Raw genomic sequence first — 22974 nt, 5'->3', positions numbered from 1 at the left:
GGGCTGCAGCCTGTGAGTGTCAGAGCGGTGTGCTCCCCTCACTCCATCCATGCTGGGGCCAGTTGCTGCTGGCTGAGGATCCTGCTCTGTGCTGGACTTTTTCCTGGGGGACACCTGAGGGGGCTCCTGTGTGGAGGATGTGACGAGCAGGAGGCTGACAATGGGGTCAGATGGAAAAGCTTCCCTGGAAATCCAGCATGGTGCCTCCAAACCCTCAGGAGGCTCGGGCAGAGAACGGGGTGGGGTTTCTTTCCCCCTTCCCTCCATCTGTCCCCCTGAAAACTGATGTTGAAAGCAGCTTAAACCTTCATCAGCCTCAGCCCCTCAGCTCCTGCTGGCTGCAGAGCTCGGTGCTTCCTCCCACACCCCGTTACCTTTGTGGCCTAAAGGACTCTCATGCCCTCTCTTTGGGGCTAATAAAGGCCAGCTGCCAAGGGCCAGCTGCCCTGCTGTGCCAGCAGCTCCTGGTGCCCCTGGCTTCCCTTGGGAATTGGCAGTGGCTGTTGGACATCCCTCCAGTGCTGCCTCAGTGGTGTTCAGGCTCCCTTAGGAACAGGCAAAAGGTGATTTTAGCCATAACCAGGCAATTCTCTGGTTTTAAATCCTATTGCATGTTTTCAAACAAACCTTCTGTCCTTGCCTTTCTGCCTCCTCTGTTTTCTTTGTGCAGCAGCTCTTCCCAGGCCTCTTGGAGCCTGTTCCCCCATCCCTGTTCCTGCCCTGCACATGCCCAGCCCCTGTGTATTCCAAACTTGGAATTTTCTGTAGTTTTTTTGTCCAGTGAAGCTGCCCCAGCTGAGGCTCTGCTGGGCCAGGAGGGATTGTCCCAGCTGGAGGCAGGAGCATGGAGTGAGAACCAGGAAAGGGCAAAGCAGGATCTCAGCAGGGCCTGAGTGCTGCTGCTCTGGGCTGAGGTTCAAATCAGGTAAAATTCACTGAAATTCCCCAACAAGCCAAGCTCCTGCAGGTTTGGAAGTGGTGCTGCCAGGTGTGTCAGGCAGTGGCTGGGGGAGCCCCCTCTCCCCAGAGCTGAGGGGTTTGGCAGGGAGAAGACACAGCAGGAACTGCCTGGGATGAAATCTTGGCTGTACCTTGGTGAGTGGATTGTTTCCTGAGGGGGATTCACGTGGCTTTGCTGGGCAGAACCTGCTTTAAGAAAAGTTTTGGCTTCTTGTCCTGGCAGTAGCCTTTAGTGCCAAGCTGGCTCCTGGAGAGCTGCTGCGTGGGCAGCAGTGCCCCAAAATTCCTGGAAATGTTGGTGCCAGGCTGGGGCCAGGCTGCCAGCTGGGCTTCTGTGGGACTGGGGCTGGGTGGTGGCTGCTCCCACAGGGACATTCCCGGGGCTCCATCACACCCCAGTGCCCACAGCCCCTCCTGCACGGGGTGATCCTGCTGTGCCTGGTCCCTCACCTGGGCTCCCTCTGGGCACAGGGGCAGGGCCAGGGGCAGTGCCAGCTCCCAGCAGGGCCAGGGGACAGTGCCAGCTCCCCAGGGATCCTGGGCAGGAGCAAGGAGCAGGGTTTGCCAGGCAGGGTGCAAGGTCCCTGTTAGAGGTCACCAAATGCAGGCAGAGCTGGAAGGGAAGCTAATCTCCTGCTGGCCAGCCAGGCTCCGGCGGGTGCGGTGCCAGCCTCGGGGTTGGCAGTGGCCTTGGGTGGCCCTGTGCCTGTCCCTGCCTGTGCTGGGCCCTGGGTGCTGCTGTGCTCCCAGGGCAGCCTTGGGGGCTGCTCAAAGGCAGTGGCACAGGGGGATCTGGGGTGGCACACAGCATGAAGCAATGATGGGTTCCCCCCAGGTTCTCCTTCCTGAGGGGAGCAGGCTCTGCTCAGCCTCTGGATCCACCGGTGCCATCAGATCTGTCACTGCCACCAGGCAGCAGAGGCAGCGGGCAGGGGTGGCACTGACAGGGTTTTCCTGACCCTCAATCCCTCCCCTGGAGGGGCAGAGTGCAGGTGGGAGTGGGGTCAGGCAGCCCTTCAGGCCCCTCCTTGTCCCATCCAGCCTTGTCTCTTCAGTGTCACCTTCTGCACACTGGGCCACTCTCTGGGGTGTCTGAAGGCCCTTGGGCACCTTTGGAGAAGGGAGGGATGTCACTGAGATGGCCACCAGAGGGGTCTGTCTGGGCTCTGTCTGCTCTGGGGGCACAGCCCTGTTGGGAGCGCTGCCCAGGGCTGTGTGTGCTGCTCTCCCTCCCTGGCTGCTGCTGCTGGATGAACTCCCCGCCCTCGCTGGGGCTCGAGGCTCGAGCAAGGAGCACAAAAAGGGAGAACAACATCAAAAGCAGAAGGTGGAAGGAAGCCAAGAGGAACGTGGCCAAGAGCCCTTTCCTTCTTTCTCTTTCACTCCATGAGGGAAATCCCCCAGCCTGTGGCACATCCCTGTGCCAGACAGGGCCAGCACAGGGACATCCCTGTGCCAGACATGGCCATGGCTCTGCCACCACGGGGATGGGGACATGGCCACCACGGGGACATCCCTGTGCCAGACATGGCCATGGCTCTGCCACCACGGGGATGGGGACATGGCCACGGCTGTGCCACCACGGGGATGACCCTGACAGCACCTAAGGCCCAAGGAGGGCAGGGAACTGGGGAGGGGGGCCCAGGGAGGAGCTCCTGCTGGAGGCAGGGTGGAACTCTGCTGGAGCTCCCCCTCCACTGCAGGATTGTCCCCTTGGGGTGGCTCCTGCCACTGCCTTTGGTGGCACGGGAAGGTGAGACTCTGCTGGGGGGGCTGGTGGTGGAGGGGCTTTGTGACTGGGTCCTGGCAGTCTCCCCTGAAGGAATTGAGCAGGGTGGGGAAGGAGATGGCAGCACTGTGGGGAGGAGAGAAGTAGGTGCAAACACCCCATGGGTAGCCCCTGCCACCCCTGCCAGGTGCCACAGGAGGGCACAAGCCCAGCTCTGTGGTGCTTGTCTCTGTCACCTCCTCACTGGGATTCCTGCCCCAGGCAGCTCAGGAAACCCCACAAAGGAATCCCGAGCTGGCACCCAGGGTCACCTGGCAGCTGCCCCAGGGTGTGACCTGTGTGACATCAGGGCTCTGTGACACCCAGCATGGAGCAGTGGAGGCTCCCCAAGGAGCCTTTCTGGGCACAGGCTGCCCGTGCCAGGAGGTGGCTGTGCCCTGGCCTGTCCTGAGGGTCTCGTGCCCTGGGAGAGGGCAGAGGAGGTGCCAGGCTTTGGGCTGTGCCCTGGGAACAGCCCCGGGCAGCCACAGTCCTGCCTGTGGTGACACTGCCAATGCCATAATTAGCAGGTGCCAGCACTGCTGGGGTTTGTCCCTGGTTCAGCCCCGGTTCAGCCCTGCTTCTTCCTCCCACCATCCTCCTCCTCCCAGGGCTGGGCAGTCCCAGAGGCACGGCTGGGCCCACGCAGGTCCCCGACTGCCACCACCCACCCACTGCAGCCCTTGGCACCCAGGCTGAGGGGCAGAGCTGTGCTTTGGGGGCACAGCTGTGTTTTGGGGGCAGAGCTGTGTTTTGGGGAGCAGGCTCAGGAGCTGTGCTGTGCTTTGGGAAGCAGCATGACAAAGGATCCAAACCCACTGAACCAGTTTGGTGAGCGCTGAGGTCCATGGGGGAATGTTGTGCTCATGGGAACTCTCCCAGCATCACCAGGGTCCCAGGAAATGTGGGGTCTGCCCCAGCGGAGCGAGCACAAGGGAATTTGGGGCTGTGTTTGGGGCTCTCCTGGGTGCAGAGCTGGTGTTTTGTGTGTGGAGGGGATGAGTTTGGTCCTGGACATTTTCCTGTTGCAGCAGGAGTGGTGCCACAACTCTGCACTGGGAACAACTGGTCACATCCCCAGCAGCCCCAGCAATCCTCAGCCCCTGGGCTGCTCCTCTCCCCTCCATCCAGTGTGGCTGGAATTGGGTAAGAGGTCTGAGCATCCCTCTCTTGGAGCCAGTCCAGATGGGGCCACCAAGGTGATCAGAGGGATGGAGCAGCTCTGCTGAAAGGAAAGAGAATTGGGAACGTTCAGCCTGGAAAAGAGAAGCTTTAGGGTGATTTCTCTGAGGCCTTCCAGTGCCTGAAGGAGCTACAAGAACGATGGGGAGGGACTCTGGGCAAGGCCCTGGAGTGACAGGGTAAGGGGGAATGGCCTTCTCTTCTCCAGGCCTCCACAGGAGAACTGCTCTCCCCTCCTCTCCTCCAGCATGTCCCACTGGGGAGCAGCAGGACCTGCTCCTCCCTGGGCCTGGCAGCAGAGCCATCCCTCAGGGCACAGCCTGGCACTGTCCTGGGCAGCAGAGCCATCCCTCAGGGCAGGTCCATCCCTCAGGGCACGGCCTGGCACTGTCCTGGGCAGCAGGGCTCACCCTCAGGGCAGGGCCTGGCACTGTCCTGGGCAGCAGGGCTCACCCTCAGGGCAGGGCCTGGCACTGTCCTGGGCAGCAGGGCTCACCCTCAGGGCAGGGCCTGGCACTGTCCCTGCAGCAGAGGAGTTCCCTGTGCCCCGGTAGGTGCCCACCCCCACCCCCAGCCCCACTGTGCACAGAGGCCTTCGCATGCCCTGAGGGTGTTTGTTTGTTCCCACTCCCAGCTGCTCCCAGCTGCCCCAGGGCTGCCTGCAGTGCTGCTGGGGCCGTCGAGCTGTTCCCAGGGTGGATTTTGTCGGGAGCTGTGACCAGGAGCTCTCTGCAGCAGCGGCTTTGGGGTGCCAGGCCTCCCTGAGCTCCCCGTGCCCGGCACAGCCCTCACTGTGCCCCAGGCCTGTTCCCGGGGCATTCCACCCCAAATTCACCTCAGGCAGGATGTGAGCCACCATTCGTGTCCCCAGCGGGGCTGGGGCCGAGCAGGGCCCGCTCTGAGCTGCAGCAGCCGCTGGGCAGGAGAAGCAGCGGGATTTCCCCGGAGCAGCAGCAGCTGCTGTCCGTGTGTCCGGGTCTGGGAGCCGCGTCCGGCCCGCAGAGCTGGCAGCGGCCATGAAGCCGTCGGGAGCCGTGGACAAAGGCGCGATTGTGGCTGCCGGGGCTCGGGAGGAGCGAGGCTGCCCCGGCGCTGCCAAGCAGCATCTGGAGCCCGTGGAAAACAATTCCCCGGTGCCCCTGTGGGCACTGGGAACCGGCCGGCAGCTGGGCACGGGGCAGCGGGCAGGCACCGGGACAGCAGCGCTGCAGCTCCGGGCTGGGCCGGGGACCAGGCGCGGTTTGGCTCCGGACAGGAGAATGCTCCGGGAATTTCCGCCTGGCTTCTGCTGGATGCCGGCAGAGCCCATGAGATGGGGAGCAGCCACCTGTCACCGAGGGCTGTGTCCCCCTGTCCCCGTCCTGTCTGGGCCAGCCAGGCCAGCACAAAGCATCCCTGAGCATCCCAGATGTGCTCCTGGCATCCCGGGTGGGCGCTGCGGGATGCTCAGGGATCCTTTGTGTCATCCCTGTGGCCCGTGGGAGGGAGAGGGGCTGAGGGACAGGGTGGGCATTCTTAGCTCCTTTCCCTGCAGAGCTGCTCCGGTTCCAGCAGGCTGAGACCGCCTGGAGCTCTGGGTCCCTCTGGGTCACAGGCGCTGGTACCTCCGTGCGGCAGCGGGGGAGCACCGCGGGGTTCAGGTGAGCCACGGAGCCGAGTCACCCTGTCCTGAGTGTCACCCACCCCTGCACGCTTCACACTCACTCACAGTCACCGCTCCTGCCCCCAGAGCATCTCCAGGCAGCGCTGCCCCGGCTCCAGCGGAGCTGCCCCAAGCCTGCTGAGCACAGCAGGGAATTTGCAGCATCCTGGGCATTTCCTACCATGGAGCAGGAGCCGGAGCCAGGTGCTGTCCCAGGGCTGCTCCTCTGCACGGAGCGGGCAGGAAGTGCTGGCTGCTGCCCGCATTCACACCCTGCTGCTGCCACAGGAGAGCCCCAGGAAAACGCAGAGCGTTTTGTTCTCAGCCCTTGGAGCAGCTTCCTCTCCCAACCCACTTTTGGCTGGAACCAAGGAGGAGCTTCCCTGCCTTGCTGAACACTGATGGCCTAACTGGGGCTCGGGTGCTTTGTCTTCCTCCTGGAAGTGATGAGGAGCTCCCTGCCAGGCCCTTTCTCCTCCCTCACCACAGGACAGCCAGAAGAGTCTTTTCTTTCTGTGGGATGATGTTGCTATTGACAGAAGCATGTAGCCACCCACCCACTCATAAATAACTCGGTTATTGCCTAACAGAGCTGGCCTTAGCCATGATCCCCGTGGATCTGTGGTGTGGTGAGCCCTGCTCCTCTCCCCAGCAGAGCAGCCCAGCCAGAGCTGCCTCTGCAGCAGATCCGGGGCAGCCTGGCTCTCCTGGGGCTGCCTTTCAGTGCAAGACATTTTAATCAGCCCAGGAGGAGAAGCTGTTCCAGCAGAAAAGAACAGAACAGTTCAGCACTTCACAGCCCGGCCATGTGTGCAGGGAGATTCAGTCTGTAACACTTCACAGAGCCCAGGAGACACGAGGATTTCCCATCTTCTCCCCCCAGCACAATCAGTGCCCTGAGGCACTTCCATGCTCCATCACACTTCCTGTGAGAAGAAATTCAATATTCAAATAGCATCAGCCAAGATTTGTACCAGTGGGATTATTTCAGCGCTGGTACGTGATCCTTTGTGGGGTTAGTGTGTCAGCATGGACAAACTGGGCAGAAGGTGCTTTTTGGCACCCCCTGAGCTTTTCTCCCACAAGTAAATCATGGAATATTCTGAGTTGCAAGGGCCCACAAGGACCATGGAGCCCAGCTCGTGAAGGAGGGGTGCTCGAGGTGGGGACAGGAGGTGCAGGCATGAAAGGCCTGGTCTTTTTAGAAGTGGGGGGTTTGGCAGCATCCTGAATCCCTTCCCTTCATCCCCAGTGTCCCTCCAACCCCACACCTCCCATGGCACACAGCCAGGAGCAGGACCTGCCACAGCCACTCACAGGTGACAGAGAGCAACATCGCCCACTCATGTCCACACCCATGGCAGGGGCTGGCAGGAGATGAGTTTGGAGATCCCTTCCCAGCCACACCACTCTGGGATCCCGTGGTTCCATGACTCCCTGAAGAAACAATAGCAGCAATTCCCTCCTGCACATGGTTACGGAGATGTATATGCCCAAAATGTCTATTTTATTCTGTCTCTTTGTTTGGCAGCTTTAACTGCTGCAGGATTAATGGCCTGGAAAGATTAGAACCAGACAGAGCTGCTGTGGGGCTCAGCTGAAGCTGCTCCCCCCGGGGCTGTGGTGAGGCTCTGCACAACATCACGGTGCCATCTCGGGGGTTTGGTTCCATTTCCTCTGCTGGCCTGGCAGAAAAGGAAATATTTATTCTAATGAACATCAGTGTTCAAAAATATGCTGATTGTTTTCAGCTCGGTGCATTTCAGTGATAAATGAATAGCAGCAAACAGCCAAGCCCCCCACCCATGCCTTTTTTGGGGATGAGCAGTCAGTTGTGGGTGCTCCAACTCTCCCTAAGAACAGCCTTGCTTTTCCTGAGCTATTCTTGCAGTTTGGCCCTGGTTTTCTTTCTGAATCGAGCCTGTCTGCTGTCAACTGCCAGAGGACAGATGATCTCCCCTCTCTCTGTGCTGGAGTGTCCTGGCTGGGAAGCCCTGAGGGATTACCAGGGATAATTTGGTAATAAATAGCCATATTTGTAATATTTGGTTACAAATCACATCCTAATGCGCTTTAATAATGGGGCGTGTTTACCATGCAGACAAAAAATATTCACTTTCATCACCAACCCTCCAGGATTTCTTCTCTTCTAATGTAATCCTAGAGAAACCTTGCACACAATCCTTACTCCAAAGGTCTTTCAGCACCCTGCCAAATTCTGTTGTTGGTTCTCTTTTCTCAGACCAAAGCCCGACTTGGTGGCAGCTCACTGAGAGTTTGGTGCAGGACCTTGTCAGCAGAACCATCAGCAAAGGAAAAAATGGTTTCTTTTGCCTGCAAAGCACCATCTCTGCAGTGAAAGGAGAGGACTGGGAAGCTGCAGGGGCTCCTGTGGTCCTGGTTCCTGGGATCTCCCCAGCTCCAGCCCTTCCAGTCAGCTCCAGTGCTCCATGAAGGACCTGGGGGTGTTACGCTGGAATTTCAGTTTCTGAACGAGTAAGGAAAGTTTCTTTCAGTGTTTCTTGCTTTTATCAGTCTCCCATTTCATGGTGAAGGTTTAAAGCTGGTGAGGAAATGCAAGGCCTTGCTCCTCTGGCCCAGCCAGAAGATAAAAAAAGAGTCACCTCTGCTAAAACACCTGAGTGCATATGTGGAGGCAGCGAGTCTGGGCTGTAATTAACACAGGGCATAATTACACTCATGACTTTGTGCCGTGAAGAGGGCAATCAGGGGCACTGCTGCCCTTCTGTCACCTTTCCCTTGAGCCCATGGCCTTGGTCACATCCCAGAGCTCCAGGGAGAGCCTGCCCAGCAGTTCAGCAGTCAGGCCCCTTTCCCCCTGCCTCAGCTCCTCTTTATTTCCTCTCCTGTCTCCGTGCAGCTCCCCTGGAGGAGTCAGGGCTGGGCTGTGGCTGCTGGGGCAGGGCAGAGCCAGGGTCACTGCAGGGGTCAGTGGGGGGACACGGGGACACAGAGGGACACAGAGAGGGAATGGCCACAGCTCTGCCCTGGGGGACACAGAGCAGCAGGGAGGGGATCCTGGTGCTCCTGGGTGATCTTGAGGGAGGGGATTCTGCCCCTCTGCCCCTCAGGTGAGACCCCACCTGCAGAGCTGCCCCAGCCCTGAGCCGACAGCACCGGGACCTGGAGCTGCTGCAGGGCTGGAGCCAGGCTGGGAGAGCTGGGAATGTTCCCCTGGAGAGGAGAAGGCTCCAGGGAGAGCTCAGAGCCCTGCCAGGGCCTGAAGGGGCTCCAGGAGAGCTGGAGAGGGACTGGGGACAAGGCATGGAGGGACAGGAGGGGAGATTTTGATTGTTTATTAAGAGCAAATTCTTTGCTGGGAGGGTGGGCAGGCCCTGGCACAGGTGCCCAGGGCAGCTGTGGCTGCCCCTGGATCCCTGGCAGTGCCCAAGGCCAGGCTGGGCAGGGCTTGGAGCACCTGGGACAGTGGGAGGTGTCCCTGCCATGGCAGGGGTGGCACTGGATGCTCCTTAAGGTCCTTTCCAGCCCAGCCATTGTGGGGAGGAGAGGCTGGGAGCAGCAGTGCTGTGAGGCTGCAGAGCTCAGCTTCTGGAGCCCTGGTGGGACACAGCAAGGCTCATTGCAGCTGCTTTCCCCGTCCTGCTTTTGCAAGAGCCCTGTCCCCATGTGAGAACCTGAGCAGTTCCCCCGATGTAACAAGCTCTGTTCCAAACCTGCACTCATTCATTAATGCTCAGGCTGCTCTTAGTCCATCCCCTCTTTAATGACTCCTTCTCACCAGTGCTTATTTGGGAGGACTGTGGGAAGGTTTTGAAACTAGATACAGGCTTGGCAAAACACTCATTATGGCTGTGGCTCATCTTCTCAACCCAGAAATTGCATCTTCCCCCAGTGCCCCAAATCTGCTTCCATTTGCTGAAGCAGCAATTTGACGTTGAAGTAATTTGGTTCTTTTCAGTGGTTTCACATTTGACTTCTCAGGTTTCCTGAGGAATTTGTTGCAGACTTAAAGTTTAATTGTGCTCTGGTAGGGTGACAGCTCAAGTTTAGCAAAAATCCTGCTAACGTTCAGATCTGGAATAATTTAATTCCAAAGCAGATGCTTTCCCAAAGGAATGGATTTATTTAGATACTAATTTTAGGGAAGTGCTCGGGCTGGTTACAACCAGCACTACTCTGTCAGCATGTAAAGCTCTGTGCAGTGCGTTCCTGACACTTGTGACAAACTGATTATCCCTAATTCTCCCTTCCAAAGACTCCTCGGCCAAGGAGAGGAGACAGCAGCCATGGGAGCCTGTTCTCAGAGGGAGGAGAATTAATTCACTGCCTCTGAAAACTGCTCTGAGGCCAACTCTGACAGAAGCCATCCATTAACGAGGAAAAGGAGCGATGTCCACATGGGACACGACTTCAAGCAGATTCCCTTTCCAAAACTGCCTCTGCAATGAGAGATTAAAAGGCTCTCTGCTCCACGAAACCAAGCACTAAGAAGGTTTCCAAGTGCTCTCCTAGCAGGATCTGGATGCTGTCCTGGCCTCATCCGGGTTCAGATGGGGTTTGTAGAAGCCACAAGCACAGCCTGCAGGGTTTTCAGCTGAAGCCCTGTTTTCTGCAGGATTTTAGTTAAAATCTTTTATCAGTGGTTTAGTAATGGGCCTGGAAAGAACTGCACAGAGCAAAGGCTGAACTCCAGCAGCTCTTCCATGGACTGTGGCTGCTTCTCTTGGAAGGAATGGCAGCCTGAAGGTCACCCTCAGGGACGTGCTGAGACACCTTAATGCCTTGTCCCATCTGTCTGGGCACTAAATGACCCCACAGCATTCCAAACTCCCTGTTGCCTCTACAGTTTCTCCTGTTAATTCAGGTTCAGGCCACCCCATGTGGGAATGTTCACCTGGAGAGGAGAAGGCTCCAGGGGGAGCTCAGAGCCCTGCCAGGGCCTGAAGGGGCTCCAGGAGAGCTGGAGAGGGACTGGGGACAAGGCATGGAGGGACAGGACACAGGGAATGGCTTTAGCTGAAGGAGGGTACATTTAGATTGTTTATTAAGAGGAAATTCTTTGCTGGGAGGGGGTTCCCACGTGCCCTCAGCGAGTCTGGGCTCACAGACTGGGCAAGCCCAGAGCCTGGGCCAGCTGAGGACCAGGGGATTTGCTCCTGAGCAGAGACTGCACTGGGTGTCTCACTATGATGTGTAACGACCTTTGGGGACTGGCTTTAATTAGGGAAAGGATCCTTGAGTCATTCAGGCTCCCCAGCCACCATGTCCCCCCTTTCCCATGGCATCCTGATGTCCTGAGGGTTCCCTTATCTGTCTCCAGCACCTTCATCTCTCTCTGGCACGAGTTAATTGCCACAGAGCTCTCTGATCTTCACGACTCTCCTGTCATCTTCCCCTCTCCTTCTCCAGGAGCTTTTCCCAAGCTTGCTCTGCCTGTACCATGCCCTGTTCAATGCTGGCACTGAACACCTCTATTTATAGATGTCTTCAGCACTTGTTTCTTTATCACCTACTTGGTGTGGCATTTCATGCCCTTCACTTTCCAGCTGCCACAGACCTTCTTCACATCGGAGAATTTGGGAGTAGTTTGGACAAGGGGGGCTTTGATTCCTTCAGAGTTTGTTTTCTTCCCCTTAAAAGCAGTTTTTAATGCAGACACCACTCCACAGATGAGTGCTGCTATTAGGGATTCATTCAGTTTACCAAAAACTTGAAAATAGCTGAATTGGGCTGTTTGGTTGCCTGGATCCTTGGCTGGTGGATGCTTCCAATTATAATCAATTCACGGAGGTGGGGGCCTAAATTTTCCTTAATTCCTGCCTGTCTGCTGCCCTGCTGTTTTCTGTGATAAATCCTCTTGGCTGCAAAAATTAAAATGCCAAGATAATACTTAAGATCAGTTGCCAACAGCCTCCTTTTCTGGGCCCTCAGACCTGCCTGCTCTCCCCAAAGGCTGTTCTATCTCTCAAAAGGCTGGAAAGGGGCTGTCTCAGGCTTTTTGCTTCTGCCATTGCTCAGACTTTCTAGTTTTCTGTCTTTTTTGAATTTCATAGCCTGCCAAGATTTTTTTCCCCTTGGATTATCATGATTTTCCATGCTTTGTATAACAAGTTGTATTCCTATTCCAAGCAACTGCAGCACATTCACCCCCTCCCCCTTAAAGTCGCTCATTCTTGGGAGATGAATAAGAATTTAAATGGGAATTCTCCCCCACAGTACTGAGAGCTGCTGTCATTTCCCCCAGCTCTTGTGTCTTAAAAGCAAGAGCAGAAAGAGATGTAGAGAAATCATGGCAGTTTGTGGCCTTTGAGCACAAGCTTTGGACATTATTGGCATTTTTTTCCTCCCTGCAACGATGGAATTTCACAATCAGGTCTCCAGGTCTGCTGTGGAGTCTCAAGGGAAGAAATCTCCTTCTAGAGCCTGTGTTTATGTTGTCTCTTCCAGAAAGCTGGGCTTTACCAACGTGGTGATTAAATTAGATGACAGATTGAGTTTCATCCTTCGGCATTTCCAGGCAACTTTTAATTCCCCCGTCAGCCACCCTCTGGCTCAGCTGTAACTGGAGCAGCTCTGCTGCAGCCTGTGCTGCACTTTCACTGTGCTCCTTGGGACCACTTTCTGCAGTCACACCCTCACCCCAGCTTTGGATGTGAGACAGTTCCTCAGAGCTCCCCTCTCTGCCCCAGCCTCAGGGCTGAGCTGATTCACTCTGCTCTGCTCTGCTCTGGCAGCAGGGGCTTGGGAGCAGAGGCAGGAAACTTTTCTGAGCCTGGAAAACCTTCCTGGTGAGGAGATTGGTGTGGAGGGTTCATTTCCAGGGCTGTGGAGCTGTGTGGGATTTGTTACCTGGAGCTGCCAGTCCAGCCCAGCACGAGCAGCTGGGGCCGAGGGGCTGCCAGGGACAGGAACCACCTCTGGCTCCTCCAGGGGGTCCAGAGGAGCCCATGGAGCTGCCCCAAGGGCTGGGCCCCTCTGCCCATGGCAGGGATGGAATGGGATCATCCTCAAGGTCCCTTCCCAGCCAAACCAGGAATTCTCCACTCAAGCAGAGCTCTGCCCTTGCTGCTGAGGTGACACTGCCTTTAATCCACACAGGCTTCTAGCCTGAAAAGGTGTTTTTCATGCAATTTCCCTGTGCAGCTCATATTTAAAGCTGCAGCATCTGCATGAAAGCCACACACCCTTTATTTGCATGCCTGGAGTGCTGAGTGTGCAGGACAGGGCCAGCAGTGGCTGCACAGCTCAGGAGGAGCATCACACGTGTCCTTCCCAGCACCCATGTCCTTCACAGGCTGCATGCAGATGGCCTGGCTGCCCAAACTGAAAATAAACAACAGAAAATGCCCTGGCAATTCTGCAGGCAGCCAAAGTGCCCCGGCCATCCCCATGGCCAGGGGAGGTTCATGAGGGTCAGGTTTCTAAAGGGGCATTTCCAAAATCTGGCCTGGGCACTACTGTACAGAGTCCTGACCTCTGCCAGGCTGGAGCAGGAGGAACACGGTGCCAGAGACTGAAGGGAGATGAAGGGAGATGGAAGTATTGGAACACAGATGAGTGATCAGGAAATGCATGGAGACAGCCCAGCCTTTCCAAAGGCAATTCCCACAGCACACTGCAAGATTCAGGAGAGTTCACCAAGAGCAGGAGGGACACCTGTGGAAGAGAGGAGAGCATGTGGTGAGACACTGAGAGATCAGCCACCTCAGGAGAGGTGAGAAATGATGTGATGGAACCAGAGCAAGTTCTGAATGGCCAAGGGAGGATGCAGCAGAAAGCCTGCACTGTTTTTTCTGTTGTAACTTGAAAACAGAGGAATTAGAAGGCAAGACCACTACCCTCTGTAAATTATAGCCACGAGGAAGTGCTGTCCCTGGGTTAGGAGGACTCAGAAAGAAGTGGACTGCTGGGTCCCAGCATTGCCCAGAGCAGTCCTGAGGAGCGGTGTGAAAAGTGTGTGCTCTGAAAAATCCTGTCCCAGAGCTCCAAGCAGCCCAGGAGGAGACTCAGCATGAGCAGGTCACCCCTGTTTGGCCTGGCCTTGCCTGTGCCTGGCACAGCACACCTGGCACAGCACACCTGGCACAGCTGTCCCCACACAGGACCCCACACCAGATGTGGCCTTTGGTTGCCTTTCTCAATTCCCTCTTTTTGTCCCAGCAGTGCCAGCAGGTCTCACAGCAGAGGGCTGGGAATCCTCTGGGCACCGTGTCCTTCATGTCAGCTCCCTCAGGCCTCTCCTCCCAGCCTGCAGGTGAGTGGTGAGAACTTTCCCCTCTGCAGCTCTCTGCACCTCATCTTGTACCTGCTCGGGTACCTGGGGAAGGAACAGTCAATAAAACCAGCCAGGCCCTGGTCCCTGACACACTGTCCTTGTCAGTGGAGGGAATGACTTGCACAAAACTTCTTGCAGACCCTCAGGCCTGGTGGAGAGGGCTCTTTGCAGATGGCTTTCCCCCAGAACAGTCGTCTTCTGTCTCATCAGGCAGCTTTTGTCAGTCCTGGTTACATGCTCTGTCTGGTTCGGGCTGGGAGCTCCTCAGGGCCCAAAGACCTCTCACCCTCTCCTGTCCCCCAAGTGTCCTGTGCACCAGAAGCAGGACAGAAATAGCAAATCCCCATCCAAGTGATCAGGAGTAATTTGGGAGCTGCGTGTTTTGCACAGCAAGGAAGAAAACATCCATGGCTGCACCAGGGAGAGCTGCACCGAGTGGGGAATGTCACAATCCCCTCTGTCCCCAACTTGGGAGTTTGAGGAGAATAATTTGATTGAAAGGCAAATCCTTTAATCTGCAGATATAAATCAGCAGAGTGGCAGAATTGCTTAGGATGGAACATATCATATAGGGCATGTCCTGTATGTCTTTTCCCTTTAAACAACCACGGGCCCTCCAGCTGTTAACCTATTTATAAAAGGTAACTTAAGGCTACGCGCAAACTCCTGAGGACATTTCATTCTGTCATTACAGCACTGATTTTTCTGCCTCAGAATAATTGGGCTCGGTTTATGAAGGCCCAGGCTAGAGAAGAGATCAGCTCTGATACGAACAGCCCTCTCCAGAGGAGCAGGATGAAGCCCTCCAGAGGGCCAGGCTGCCCCGTGCTTCCCAGGACTCTGCTTGGAGAAAGAACGATGCAAATATCAGCTCCTGCATCCTGACAAGCCTCTGCAGGCTCTGCCCTTCCCACATGTGAAATCCCAAGCTCCTGTTCCTGAGCTGTGTGTGGGAAGTGTCCCAGGTCACCCACAGCAGGGCCTGTGGTGCAGGACAGCAGCAGGAGCTGTGTTTTCTGGGACTACAGAGCTCTTGGCAATGGAAGTCACTGCCCAGCCTCAGTGCAGCCCCCAGCCACCTTCCTCCTCCTCCTCCTCCTCTGTGGCCCCACACCAGGTTACAGCTGATGGAGAGATCCCAAATCAGGAGATCACGGGGTGTGCCAGCTGCAAGGCAAATCCCATGACCAGTCAGAGAGCCTTGACAGGTCTCTGGGATGGCAGAGATCCCTGGCTGAAATTCCATGCCTTCCATTGTGCTGGAGTCAGCTTTGATGAGCAGAACAGCCCTGTCTGGCTGGCAAATGTCTGCCAGTGACCCACAATGCTTTTGCTGTCTCCAGAGCAGCGTCCTGCCTCATTGAGTAGTTACCTTCTCCTTGCATCCCTGATCCACGATAGGGCAGTGATGAGACATTTGTTTTGTAAGAGTATTCAAATTCTCCAAGCTGCTTACAGACATTCACTTTCAAAAGTGAATGAGATGAAATTTCCTGAAGATGAGAGTCTGTGGGTGCTGCTCCAAGTGTGGGGGCAATTCCACTCAAACCCTTTCCAGATCTGCTTGATGAGTTTTTCTCCTCGATAGAGTTTGGGTTCATTACTTACTGACTGCACTGCTGGGCACTCCTTTTTGGACGTGACCCCTGCACGAGCTGTGCTGCCTGGCCGGGATGAGTGAGGGATGTGAGGAGTGACAGCTCAGCCCTGGCAGCGCTGCTTCCCCGGAGCCCAGACAGAGCCCAGAGCCCAGACAGAGCCCAGAGCTCAGACAGATGCCAGAACTTGGACAGAGCTCGGAGCCTGGACAGACCCTGGAGCCCGGACAGACCCCAGAGCTCAGAAAGACCCTGCAGTGCTGCCCCTGTGGGCAGCCACGTCCCTGCTTTGAGCAGGGAATGATGAACTCTTGCCAAACAGGCAGGAAAGCTGCCTGGTTCATAACTGCTTGTCTCCAACACTTGTGCTGCAGTGCCCTGGGATCCCCTGTGTCACCCAGCGTCCTTCATTTGCACTGGCTCCCATCAAAGCGGTGACAAACGAGCGTTCCCCAGACCGAGCTTTCCCTTTCCAGCTCTCCCAGTGCCCACGGGGACTCACCCAGCACGGGCCAGGCCCATGCTGAGAGCAGCCCGGTGCTGGCTGCCCCACCTGCCCTGCTGGGCTAATGGGGCAGCCAGGAGTGACTCCTTAGGGAGATGAGTTGGGCCCTTTCCCTTTTCCACAGTCACTTTCCCTGTCTGGCCTGATGAAAGGGCAGAGCCATTGCCTAAACACCTTCTGTGCTGCCACCAACCCCACCAAACAAACCCCCCCTCTGCTGGGACAAGGACAGACACACCTGTGGCGTCTCACAGATCTTGTCTGCCTTACACCGAGGACGTTGGCTCCTGCTGCCCTCCCTTCCAGGCCACATGGAGATGGGGAGGACTCGGAGCCTGGAAAAGCAAGTGGAAAGAAAACAGGTTATTTTTTTCAGAGGGACAAACAGAGATAAAGGAAATGCTTTGAATTTTTGCACAGGTGAAGTATGTGGGGAGGCAACAAATGGAGTGTGGCCTGAGGTTGCTCCCAGGAAGCAGAAAATAGACATCAGATTTTAAACTAAACCAAGGAAGTTTCATATTAAACAGTGCCCTGGAAAGCTGTGCTAAGCTGGGGTGGATTCCTTCCTTTCCTTCCTTTCCTTCCATCCATCCATCCATCCATCCATCCATCCATCCATCCATCCATCCATCCATCCATCCCAGCGATTCTGTGATTTCCTTGGTTTCATAGAAGGAAATCCCAAAGCTGTGGGGCTGTTGGGAGCCCAGGGTCACACAGCCAGGCTTTGGGAGGTCAGAAGCCCTTGTGCAATTCCATAGGGATGCCTGGATTATGGTGGACAGTTGCCTACTGCAATTTATACTTTACAATGGACACATCTGTGGCATTGCAGGGCTCTACCTGCTCTGCTTTCTGATTTCAGGTGTACTTGGCTGGGATTTGGGGGAGGTGTCAGAGCTGTGGTGTGACAGGGAGAAGCCTGGGCACACCATGTCCTTAATCCACCAAAGGTTTGCTCCTGTGTGATCACTGTGCAGTGAAGGCCTGGCTTTGGGCTCTCAGGTTTTTCTTTTGGGGAATAAATTCTAGGTTCAGAATTTAGAAGGAATGACCCAGAAGTTCTTTTTGAAGCCAAAAGCAGTCAGCCCAGAGGCTGGACACGCACCGATGTAACCCAGTAATTTTTGTTGTATTATTGTGTTGTAACCCCTGCTTTTTGTTGGTTTCTGAGGCTGTTCCACAGACACAGGAAGCACTGTCCTGCTCTAGGGCCAGGGTGTACCCTGTCTCAGAGACAGGCAGCAGAAAGGCTCCAGAGGTGGGTTTCCTAAGGAGAGAGAGGCATCTTTAAGTGTCCGATGATCAGGGTAGGCTGGGACAGCCCTGAAATTCAAACTGCTGCCCGACCCTCCCAAAGAGAGCCATCAGGATGCTATTTTATCTTGGAGCTTAAAAATAGCACATGGTACAAGCAGTTGTTATGGATCTGCCTTTCATGAGGACACGGGATTTCCCCTTACCGGCTCCGGCCCTGGAAAGGTACCCAGGCTTGGGGGGCTGGGAGAGGGGTGGGCAGAGGGTGCAGCTTAACCCTGCCTGGATGGGGTGTGCCCCCTCCCACACCTCATGCCAAGGGTGTTTCCTCCCTCCAGTGACCAGACATGAGCCACACCTATTTTTGTTTTAATTTAGTCACCGTGCTTTGATTTGCTTATCTGGCAGGCCAGCGTGTCCCGTATTTTCATGATTTAGTAGCTCTGCAGCTCCCTCTGGGCACATGGGTGACACAGAGCCCTCGGGGACATGCAGGAGCCTGGCTGTCAACAGACAGGGGCCAGTGTCCCTCCCTGCCTGCTGCCCGGGTTCACTCCCAAAGCACGCTGTAAGGGCTTCTCCCTGAAGAGTGAGGCTGGATGTTCCTGCTGCGTGCTTGCTGTCCCTGCACCAACCCAGTGTCACCTCACACTCGTCCCAGGGAGTTTCAGCCACGGGAAATGGTTTCACTGAGGGCACACAATGGAGGTGACAGTGCTGGTGGATGAGGGAACAGTGAACGGTGTCACCCACCTGGACTTGCGCAAAGTGTTCCACACTGTCCCACACCATGTCCTTGTCCCCAGACTGAGGGACAGGGATTTCCTGGATGGAGCACTCTGTGGACAAGGAAGGGGCTGGATGGTCACACTCAGCTGTGGCCACTGGCTCGGTGTCAGTGCAGAGCAGTGACAAGAGGGACACTCAGGGGTCAGGAGTTCCAGGGCCTGAAGGGGCTCCAGGAGAGCTGCAGAGGGACTGGGGACAAGGGACAGAGGAACAGGACACAGGGAATGGCTTTAAACTGCAGGAGGGTAGATGTGAGGGTGGGCAGGCCCTGGTGCAGGATGCCCAGAGCAGCTGTGGCTGCCCATGGATCCCTGGAAGTGTCCCAGGCCAGGCTGGACACTGGGGCTTGGAGCAGTCTGGGACAGTGGGAGGGGATCATCCTGTCTGCCATGGCAGGGCTGGCACTGGATGATCCTTAAGGTCAGTTCCAACCTAAGCCAGTCTGTGATTCTGTGACTCTGCAGCTGTGCCTGCTGTAAAAACACGTCCCTTCATCCCTCACCATCCTGCTATCTACACTTCATCCCTTTATCCTGTTTTTCTGCTCTCCTCCTGCCCTCCTGCACACACAGAGGGTTGCCTTTCTGGGCCAGAAGGGCCACGGAGGATTAGGAGCAGCAGCACGAGTGGTCCCTGCTGTTCGGCCACCTGGAGGGGCGGCTGGGCGCTCCATCTGTCCCTGGGCCCTGCTCCATCAGCAGCCTCCTTCAGCTCCTTCACAGCCACGCGTGCTGGGCCACACAGGCGCGCACACGCTCCCAGGGCTCCCTCTCCCGCTTTAAATATCGCCCTTTCCTGCCCCACATCACCCTTCCCAAAGCTGGGATCTCCTTCATGCCCTTAGCCTTGTCCCTTCAGCCGCGACCCCTCAGCTTCCCTCAGCCATGTCCCCTCAGCCGTGTTCCCTCAACTCCTGTCTCCCCTCAGCCTCAGCTCCTCGGTCCCCCCTCAGCGCCGTTGCCTCGACCCCGTCCTCCACCGCCGCCCCTTGCCCCCACCCCCGGCCCGCCCCCATAACTGGCCCCGCCCCCAGCCCCGCCCCGCGCCGCACCCAACCGCTCTGCCCGTTCACCGCAACGCCGCCTCCGCCCCGCGCGGCCGCGCGCCGCCCGCGCTCGCGCTGATTGGCCGGTGCCGGGCGCGGCGCGGCGCTGATTGGCCGGGCGGCGCGAGCCCCGCCCCCCCAGCCAGCAGGGTAGTGCGCTCGGCGCGCGGCCAGCGCGGCTCCGCTCCCCGCTCCTCCTCCCGCCGGGCCCGCAGGGGACAGCGACACTCGCCAGGCGCCTCCGTCCCGGCGCTGCCCCGCGCCCCCGCCGCTCGGTAAGGCCGCGGGGAGGGGGCTGCGGCCGGGGACGGGGCGCGGGGACACCGCTCTGCGGGCGCGACGCCCTCCGACGCGGCGGAGGGGCGGCCCGGGCCGAGCGGGGGCTCCGGCCTCGCCGGTGTCCGGGGGGCCGGGGCCGGGCCGGGAGGTGGCCGGGGCTGCGGGGCTTGGGAGCCGCGCAGGGAGCGCCCGCAGCATCCCCGAGCATCTCCCGGGGGAGCCGGCGGAGGGAGCGGGCGCTGCCGGGGCGCGGCTTTGTTGCTCGGGGGCAGCGGCTGGGCTGGGTCCGGGGGTCGGGGGGGCCCCGGGCGTTCCCCGGCCTTGCTCCTGCTGGGTCCCTTCGGGCCCGGCTGCCCTGGGCTCATGGAGCCGCGGGTTTCGCTCAAGGGCGACGCAGCGGTTCCGCAGTTCTCCTCGGGACGGCTGGAAACTTTCCGTGCCGCCTTCGCGCCCCGTCCTTCCCCGCTGGCCGCCCCGGGTCCCTCGTTCCCGGCTTTATAAGGAGGGCGGCGGGCTCGCAGCGGGACGCGGGCTGGGGATGAGCATGGGCAGAGCGCGGCTCGGAGCGCTGGGTGTGGCGGGCCGGGATGCGCCAGGCTCCATCCAGGCCTCTGCTCAGTCATCGCAGCGCACCCGGCCGCCAACGGAGCGGGCCCGCTTTCGGGATGAGCAAACTTCTCCTGCAGAGCACGGCCGGGCTCCCGGTACCGGAATCAAACAAATGCTCGCCACGGCGCCATGCGGGGCTGCTGTTAATAAGTTGAAGCTCACGGCGGTGAAGTTTTGGGTTCTGCAGATGCTGTTCTGCTGCCAAAAGCTGCTTCTAAGTGTATCCTGGTAGTATGAGTGTGGTAGGCTCTGCCTCTCTTCGAGGGGTGTGTTAAAAGCCTGCTCTGTGAACATACTGAACCCGAATTTAGAGGTTTAGTTCTCTTTTCTTTAGGTGGTTCTTCATCTCTCCTTCTTGGTTGGTCCCTTGCTTATTTTGTTCCCCTGATTCCTGTATGGATTTAGCAGATTAACCCATTGATTTTAGAGTTTTTAAAGAAGTTTTTATTTATTTTCAAAGCTGGAATCATCTAGTCCAGCCAGTGAACCATGTTCTTCCCAGTTTACATTTCCAGCTGGAAGGCTTCTTGAATAATACAGTCACCACCCAAGTCCTGCTCAGAGTTTCAGTGTGGAGTAACAAGCCTTGCTCGGGGCCTCCTCCTGCTCTGTGTGTGATGCTGCTGTAGCTTTGTGTTGTAAACTGAAGGGACAGGATTGCTCTGGAGTTTTACAACTCTAAAGCTTCTTTTCCCCTTGCCAGGGCCTGATGTCCCATCTGGTATGTTTTGCTGGTATTGTATCTATAAGGTGCTGTTGCAGCTTGATTAACTCCTCCTTTATTTGAGAAAGAGAACTTGTAACTCAAAGTTATTCAGGTTGACAATACAGTTATGACAAAGGTGACATTGGCTGGACAGACCTGTCTGTCAAATTTACTTTGGGGGCTTTTGTTTGTTTTTCTTTGCAAGAAGCAATGAAGTTTCTGATTATCCTTCCAGATGCATTTTGCAGGATTCACGGGCTCTTTTGAAGTTTTAAATTTTTTTTATTCTTTTGTGCCCTCTTGCATCAGAAGAGATGGGCTTTTTCAGTTTGAAAAAGAGCTTAACTTACTTGCTGTTGCAACAGCAGCAATATCCTGTGTCTTTTGTTTTGTTTGGTAATAATTACATGTTAGTGACAAATAATAAGCTTGAAGCAGAATAGCTGATCTGTTTGTGACTGTGATTGTTGACTCTGAAGCTGAAGGCCGTGGATATTATTAAATCTGTTTTTATGTGTCTCTGCAGAAATGACATCAGGGAAAGATCAGATAATACAAAGAAGTGTCAGTGGTTTGAAGATGCCAGCCTGGGAGCTCTGCTAGAGCCCAGTGTTGCCATGGGTACAGTTTGTGGGTCACCCTGGTTCCCCCTGAGCCCTCAGCTGATATTAGGAGAGGATTATGTCACTCCTGGCCTTAAAGAACAAACGGGGAGGCTGCTGGAGGACACTTATGGCAGCAGATCCTGGCTTTATCAGCTTGTTCCTCCAAAGGCAGGGCTGTGCCAGGCACTGGCCTGTGCTGGCCACTCATGCCAGGCATGCTCCCAGGAGTGGGGACACCGTGGGACACCAGGGCTCCTCTCTGCCAGCTGCAGCAGATCTGGAGATCTGCTCCAACAAGCTGCCTGATTTGGCTGTGGGTGCTGTGGGAAGTGATGAGAGCAGCCCTGGAGTGGCCAGGGGGTGAATAATCCCACCAGAGGCTCCCAGCCCCTGCTGGAACCAACCTGGGTTACTCTGGTGAGTGTCATTTGCAGGTGGCAGTACTAATTGTGAACTCTTTGGGTTCAGTGCACTCGTCTGTTCCCTCCCAGGGACACCAAGTCAAGGTTTTAAGCAGCAGAGGATTGCCCAGACTGTTCTGTGATGATATCAGACACCCCCACGCCTGCAGCAGCCTGAGCAACAGTGAGAACAGAAGCAAATTGGGTTTTGGAGGGGCAGAAGGTGAGGCTGAGTGGAGGCTGGGGCAGGACTGGATTTCCAGCCTTAAGCTCGTTATGTGCAGGCTGAGGAGTGCTCAGTTGAACCAGATGAATTACGTATTCCTGCTGGTAAAAGGGCTGACACAGCTGTAATTTCAGCCAATGGAGCCGTAATTATATTTGAGGTCCCAACCCCTGTAGTATTTTAGTGGTTGTCTGTCTTCCCTAGAAATAAATGAATCTGAGCCATTCAGTCAGCTCTGAGTTGTGGCACAGTTCAGGGCTGGTTTACACCCACTGCGTGTTCTTGCCCTTGTGTACCTCAGGCTGAAACTCACCTGCTGTTTGCTGAGCCAGTGATGTCTCCACCACTCAGTTCTTGGACTGCATTTGTCTCTCTGCACCGTGTCTTGATGTGCAAGCTCCCAAATTCTGACCTGCACCAAACTCATGACTCAGGGAAACCACTGGTCAGACAGGGTTCAGGTCTGTCAGGGTGAATTCGAGCTACTTGCAATTCAAATGAAAGTGATGGTTACTTGAAAGAGAAATCATGTGTGACTATACCTTGGTTTGGTCCAGAAAAAACCCAAATAATTTATTTTGCTAGGCCAGACATAGATTGGAAGATAAAATTCCAGCCTCCTCCGCTGAGAACGAGGAGTTCAAGGCATGTTACTCATCGTGTTGTTGCGAGTCAGATTGCAGACAACAAAATTATAATTTGTGTAGGTACCTGTGAAGTTTCAAAGGCAAATTGAAGAAGCTGATAGTGCTCTGAAAGGCAGAGTTATTTCCTGGAACTCTGAGTTTGTGCTTCCTGTCTCAAATGAAACAGATGAAACTCTTGCTTAGTCAAATGTCTGTGTCCACAGCTTCCTTGTGCTTTAACAGCAGTTGAACTGATTATTTCTGTGCTTTCTTCCTTTCCTCCTTGAAGGCAAATGAAATTATAGTCAGCTGTAGATGAGAGAAGCCAGGGGTCTGTGATTACAGCACGTGGGAGGGGGCAGAGAGCTCGAGCCACCAGCGCTGCATCATCTCCACAGAGTTCATCTCCAGGAGAAGGGGTGGGTGTCCTCTGGAGCAGGATCCGGGGAGATGGTGGAGAAGCTGGGCTAGCAGAGCAGGTAGGACCCCTGCATCCCGTGGGGGTTTCACCTCCTA

General features: G+C 56.2%; 1 protein-coding gene across 10 annotated transcripts in view; it reads left to right on the top strand.

Moving 5' to 3' along the window:
* Positions 1-19150: 19150 nt before the first annotated feature.
* MAP4 (microtubule associated protein 4) overlaps positions 19151-22974 on the top strand; it is a 148536-nt gene continuing 144712 nt past the window's right edge. For 8 of the 10 annotated variants that reach the window (XM_059869756.1, XM_059869604.1, XM_059869913.1 and 5 more), the window contains exon 1: positions 19151-19281. The gene's annotated coding sequence lies outside the window, so the exon portion shown is untranslated. The remainder of the gene's footprint in view (positions 19282-22974) is intronic. The other 2 variants (XM_059869455.1, XM_059869377.1) reach the window with 2 other exon arrangements.

The sequence above is a fragment of the Haemorhous mexicanus genome, chromosome 1 (genome assembly GCF_027477595.1).
Source record: "Haemorhous mexicanus isolate bHaeMex1 chromosome 1, bHaeMex1.pri, whole genome shotgun sequence".
Classification (NCBI taxonomy): Eukaryota; Metazoa; Chordata; class Aves; order Passeriformes; family Fringillidae; genus Haemorhous; species Haemorhous mexicanus.
Note: the sequence above shows the minus strand (reverse complement) of the source record. Positions and strands in the feature narration are given on the sequence as shown.